This window comes from Leopardus geoffroyi, chromosome D2 (assembly GCF_018350155.1).
Source record: "Leopardus geoffroyi isolate Oge1 chromosome D2, O.geoffroyi_Oge1_pat1.0, whole genome shotgun sequence".
Classification (NCBI taxonomy): Eukaryota; Metazoa; Chordata; class Mammalia; order Carnivora; family Felidae; genus Leopardus; species Leopardus geoffroyi.
In genome coordinates this window covers 17,402,898-17,409,767 of record NC_059334.1, presented here as the reverse complement: position 1 = coordinate 17,409,767, position 6,870 = coordinate 17,402,898, and positions in this window count along the sequence as shown.

Here is a 6,870-nt window from a genome sequence, read left to right as displayed (position 1 = left end):
AACAGAGGGCCTCGGGAATTGTAATTTATCCTGAGAATGATGAAACCAACACAGAACACCGAAAAGAAGACGCCAAGGTAAAAAGTAAAACCAACTGGAATGACCTCGCACAATAGCCATAGGATGGAGCCTGTAGAAAAAAAATGACAATGTAAGATGCTGGTCACAGCTTTTCGAATCTTTGACCTGTCAGCTCGTCAGTGAAGACGAACACATCACTGATCTTTTAATCCACACTCGATACATCCCCAATCTTTCTTGAGCACCATAAAGGTACTTATTTTTATGAAAATAGCTATTAGAAACTCTTTCCCTGAGGGGCGCCTGGGTGACTCAGTCGGTTGAGCATCTGACTTTTCATTTCGGCTCAGGTCACGATCTCACGGTTCCTGGGTTCGAGCCCCGCATTGGGTTTTGTGCTGACGGTGCGGACCCCTACCCCGCTTGCTCTCTCTCTCAAAATAAATAAATAAACTTAAAAAAAAATATATATATATATTTTAAACGCTTTTGCTTGGTGTTGGTGAGCCGGAGTCAGCTAAAGGCTGTGCAAGGTATGGTAGAAGACTACAGAGGAGACCCATCTGATCCAAATCTGCACTCGGAGTCCAAACAACATATTGGTTATTACATCCTCCTTGGGCCGAGCCGAGAAAGGGTAAGACTCCAGGAACACCGCAGAGAGGCCACCCACGGGTGCCGGGCAGGTGCACTTGAACTAGTGATGAGTTCTCCCCCACCCCCGGAGTTCATCTTTCTCGCCTGTCAGCAGCCCTACGTATTTTTCAACATGTTTTCATGAAAAAGTTCAACGATACAAAAAAGCTACAAGGACTCTGCAGCGAAAACCCATATATCCACCACCTACATTTTACAGTTGTGACATTTTTCCCTGACTTCTTTTCAGGTTTGTTTCTATGATGAGTCCTGAGACGGCAGAATCGCTCAGTTAGTTACACTGGGAAGTTACAAGGTAGCGGTGGTACTTGGAGCTTTAGAAAGGCGCCTGTGATTTCCAAGACACCCCTTCCCTGCAAGATCGAGATGCGGTCTCACAAGGACAGCAAAAGGTATTTATATGCAAATCCACTGGAAGCTATAAAAATCAAATCCCTTTCAGAGAGCCCCGCTTTCATTGCAAAGTATATGTATTCAAGCCACCAAAGAAAACCTGCCCCCTACTCACAGTCTGATGGGTTATAGTCACACGGTGGCTACTCTGACAGACCCCAGCGCTGGCCCTGGAGTGTTTCACATCACCCAGAACCAAAGGAAAGCGCCCAATTTATGACAGCACAGTGTAGACTAATCAGGCACATGGAAAATAGACAGTGGTCTTGTCAAAAGACTTCAGCAAAGTGAATGAAGCCCTTTGAACTAAGTTGGGACAAAAACACTGTCACAAATACAAGAGTCACAGAAGGCGTTTTTTTTTTTAGATATTTGTAAGACAAAGAGGCATCGATCAGAAAAGTTGGATATTTTTATAAATGTTTTCTAATGTTTATTTTTTGATGGGGGGAGAGGCAGAGAGAGAGAGGGAGACACAGAATCTGAAGCAGGCCCCAGGCACTGAGCTGTCAGCACAGAGCCTGACACAGGACTCGAACCCAGGAACCGCGAGATCGTGACCTGTCCGAAGTCAGACGCCTGACTGACTGAGCCACCCAGGCGCCCCTACAGATATTTTTTTGAATCACAGTCTTCTAGGAAGAAACTGAAGCTTAGATTGGTAAAGGGATTTGCTCAAGGTCACAAGCAGATAACTGACAGAGTTGGGACTAAAACCTTGGCCTCTGCTAGCGTAACTAGGACCCTGGGGCTGTGCTGGTCTCCACCCCCCACTGATGGTGCATCCCGGGTCGACCCATCTTCCCTTGTTGAGAAAAGGGTAACTTTCTGTTCTTCAAATACAATTAGGAATCGAGAACAAGAGAGTTTAAAAAAAAAAAAAATAGACTAGGAATCGATGTTTTTTAATGCTTATATATTTATTTATTTTGAAAGAGAGAAAGAACAAGTGGGGGGAGGGGCAGAGAAAGAAGGAGAGACGGAATTGCAAGCAGGCTCCTCACTGTCAGTGCAGAGCCCAACACAGGGCTCGATCTCACGAACTGTGAGATCATGACCTGAGCCGAAATGAAGAGTCAGACGCTTAACTGACCGAGCCACCCAGGAGCCCCTAGGACTGGATTCAGATATTAGTCTCCAAGGGAAGACACTGTAGAAAGAGAGGAGCATTTTACCGTAGACTTTTCTCTGTGGGACAGCTGTGAGCCTTAAAACTTGGATTGTCTCTTTCTGGTATGTAACACATCTAGCCGTAACCTTTCCTTATAACATTGGGCACAGTTCTGAAGGGAAATGTTATGAACCCAAGACTAAATTTAAAATGCTCTCTGGCTCCCGAAGAGTCAACAGAGGAAAAGCACTACAAAAGCAAGAACCCCAGGACCCCAAACAGGATCCTTATTTATTTATTCCGACTTGACAAATATTTATATACGCTCTGAGCTGAGCGCTGTATATATTTACCTGGAGCCAGGCACTATTTTAAGGGCTTTATAATCAATAAGTCCTTTTATCCTTATATTAACCCTAGAAGACGTCTGTGGACTAAAATGACTCCAAGAGCCCATCAGGAAACGTATCTGAATGCATTGGAGGAGTTGGCACGTCGTGTTCAGCCAGCAGATTGAGTGATGATGTCCCCGGATGACACACATAAATAGAAAAGGCGGGGAAGAACCGAACAGTACCCTGAAATGTGTGTTAGTTTTCTGTGGTCACTGCAACAAATTACCACAAGCTTGGGGGCTTAAGACAACATATTTAGGGGCGCCTGGGTGGCTCAGTCGGTTAAAGCCCGACTTCGGCTCAGGACATGATCTCACAGTTCGTGAGTTCGAACCCCGCGTCGGGCTCTGTGCTGACCGCTCAGAGCCTGGAGCCTGCTCCGGATTCTGTGTCTCCCTCTCTCTCTCTGCCCCACGCCCCCGCCCCCATTGCATTCTCCCTGTCTCTCTCAAAAATAAACGTTAAATTTTTTTTTTTTTTTTTTTTTTTAAAGACGACATATTTATCCGCTCACAAGTCTAGAGGCAGAAAGAACAAAGTCCGGCCTCAGGTTCACAGGTGTTGGTAGGGCCCTGCTCCCCCTAGAGGCTACAGGGGGGAATGCACCCTTGCCTCTCCCAGCTCTGGGTGGCTGCTGCGGTTCCAAGGCTGTGGCCAAGTCTCTCCCATGTCCCTTCCAGCCCCACATCACCTGCTCCTCCCTTGTGTCAAGTCTCCCTCTGCCTTTCTCTTACAAGGCCATTTGTGATGGCATTTAGGACCCACCTGGATAATCCAGGATACTCCGGTGACCTCAAGATCCTTAATCACGTCTTTTATAAAGGCCTTTTCCAAACACGGTAACATTCACAAGTTCCAGAGATTCTGTCTTTAGGCCAGATGTTTTCGGGGGGACAATTTTCAGCCTGCCACAAAACTGCCTGGCTAATAGCAGCCCCCACGTCGCCCCCACACACATACAAATACCCTCGCCCTCCCACGCTTGAATAGGATTCTCCCGTGAAGCCTAACCCTTTATCTGTAACTTCATCAAAGGGAAAGCAGACGTCAGGGCCCTACAAGGAACTCTCTGACAGTCACCTTACTGCACAGCTTCCTGTTTTGGGAGCTGTTGCAGCAGAAGCTCCGAGACTAGATGTGGGTCACGGGGGAGATCCCTACAGCGGTTGGGAGTGGATCCGGGTGACTCTCGCGATTCCCTTGCAAACATTTAAAGAATGCTCTTCTGACTCGTCCCCACATTTTCCAGAAGTCGGCTTGCTTAGACACACTCGGCAGGGAAACACCAAAGTAAACACTTGCCCGAGAGCTGAACATTTTCACCCCGTATCTGCCCCGTTTGTGTTCTGCTAGCAAATAGGACAACTTGCATTCCTCACAGGTGATTCTTGTGCTGATTTTATAGCTGGCTTCCTCTTCTCTGTCCTGCCCTTGTATTCCCTTTGTGCTGATTTCTTTTTTTAACACTTATTTATTTTTGAGAAACAGAGAGAGACAGAGCATGAACAGGGGAGGGGCAGAGAGAGAGACGCACAGAAACAGGAGCAGGCTCCAGGCTCTGAACTGTCAGCACAGAGCCCGATGCGGGGCTAGAACTCATGAACTGAGATCGTGCCCTGAGCCGAAGTCGGACGCTTAACCCACTGAGCCACCCAGGCGCCCGTCTTTTTTTTTTTTTTTTTTTATGCTTATTCATTTTGATAAAGAGAGAGAGAGAGAATGAATCCCAAGTAGGCTCCGAGCTGTCAGGCAGGGCTCAATTTCACAAACCATGAGATCATGACCTGAGCCAAAACCAAGAGTCGCACACTTAACAGACTGAGCCACTGAGGTGCCCCAGCTTTGTGCCGATTTCTAAACCCACTTTTTTTTTAAAAAAAATGGCATTTTCGGAGTGCCTGGGTGGCTCAGTTGGTTAAACATCCGGCTTCGGCTCAGGTCGTGATCTCACGGTTCGTGAGTTCGAATCCCCGTGTCAGACTCTGTGCTGACAGCTCAGAGCCTGGAGCCTGCTTCGGATTCGGTCTCCCTCTCTCTCTGCCCCTCCCCCACTCCCACTCTGTCTCTCCAAAATGAATAAACGTTAAAAAAAAATTTTTTTAACGGCATTTTATTGTATTGTGTGAATTTTTATAAAGACCCAAGGTGGTATATACATCGTATCAATCCATTTAAGACAAAGAAGTGTATGACCTAGCACATATGGGTCCCAGTTTGTCTCCTGCCCAATGGGGTGTGTTTCCATCCTTTCTTCTACGGTGGGGCGAGGTAAACTCAACTTCCAGGTCTTATGCCAGGCTCCTTCCAGCTTGAGGTCCTGGCACAGCGGAAATGCATTGGTAGGAGTGGCTGGGCCTCTGTAGGTTTATTCCTCAGGGAGACAGTCATCAGGGTGTGTCCGACAGAAGCTTGTTGAAAGGAATCAGTCACACACGGTGACGGTGGCGTATGACCCCAGGGGGACGGAGCTGAACCTGTCTTCCCTGGTATTTCTGCCGGCAGGGCAAGTAGGGATCAGCCACAGAGAGGACCCGTGCCCCAGGGGGCGTGTTGCCGGCCTTGACATGCTGGGCACACACTGCAAGTGGAGTCTGGTGACTGAGCGCCGTCCTCAATCCCCAAATTCATCTCCATCTAGATCCCTGGGCTCTCTGCAGAGGGACACACGGGAGAAATGGGCGGGCACGGTCACCAGCTTGCCCTTCAACCTCAAATCCGGGCTGTTTTCCCACCCTTGTGCTAGACTTAGGGGTTTCACAGGTGCTTTCTTCTTGTTTCTAACACAATATTTTTTAGAGGCCATCTTTTTTTTTTTTTTTTTTTTTTTTTTTGCCCAAGCAGGCTCTGCGCTCGTCATCAGTGCAGAGCCCAGCACGGGGCTTGAACTCACGAACCGTGAGATCGTGACCTGAGCTGAAATTAAGAGTCAGATGCTTAACTGACTGAGCCACCCAGGTGCCCCTAGAGGCCATCATAATGGTCTCCCCTTTCACCCTTTCTCCCAGAGCCTCACCCTGGCGTCGCATCATCCTGAGGACAGGAGAAAGAAAGGGAACGAAGGGGAAGGTGCTCTCTTCCCTAAGTCCTGGGACAGAGCCCGACTAAGTCCTCACTTCCCTTCTCCTAGGCTGCTCCCTCTGAAGGAAACTGGGGCGTGCTCTCTGCCACGAGGTGACTGTGGCTTTGACCACGTCTATTTCTAACACAAGTGCTCCTCCCACCAAAACCCGCCTTCCCAATAACAACGGTCTCTGTGTTCCTGTGGGACTTTCATTGGAGCTTCTCCATCTTGGAGACCAAGCAAGAAGCAGGGAGGTGGGGGGTGGGGGGTGGGGGGGTCTCCGGGCTTGTCCCTGAGGCTGACATGTGCCCCTGTGCTCTCTCCTCTCTCTGGCATCGGCTCCCTAGGGCCATAACTCCTCCTTACTGACTTGCTTCACGCTTTTCGTTTTGCTAACATCGCCCCGTTAGTGTATCTAATAAAGGTTTTGCTCAACCCTCTGTAGGTACTCGGTTTGTGCACGTTCTTCAGGGAGTCAGAACCAGACAGGGATCTGGGTATCTAGGGGCCTGTCCTCAGTTGTCCGGAAGCCAGAGAAATGAGGTGGAAACGTAATGCACTCTCACAGTTGGTTAGAACAAAGGCACCAGGTCCACTTCCAGAGCCTGTCCTCCCTGGGTGGTCGCGAGGCCCACCAGCTCCCGTCACATTTTCACCCATGGAACTGTGACCCAGGTGGCAGCTGTCCCTCACGTGGAGCCTGCAGGTGTCATCTTTGCGACAGAAGCCCTACCACCTCCGTGTAGAATCAGCTCAGATGCATCTCTCCGAACTCAAAGTACAATCTGTCCCGAAGACAAGTAGACCAGACATGTTTGGGCTTTTACACTCAGTAAGGTTTCTTTGGACAGAAGGATGAAATCAAATGGATACCTGGCCTGATGTTGGTTGCTGAAGAGCCTTTCCGTCACCCGTGCGCTGGGCATTATATGTCTATAATCACGGGCTCTGAAAGAAATTAGGCGTGTGCACGGAGAAGTCAGAGCAAGATCCAGGAGAGAGCACTGCACGGTAAATCGTGAAATAACGCGCTGTGATTTAAGATCGAGGGGCTACAGCACGTTATCCCAACACCTGCTTGGGTCTTAAGCGTAAATGGAGCCCAAACCTCATTTGAGAACTCCAGCTCCCTTAGCCACGACCTTCTGGGCCTCAGGGGCCCCTCGTACTTCCCTGATCGTAGTATTTACCCGCACACGTTAGGTGTTTGTAGAAGGGGGATCTGCCAGAGA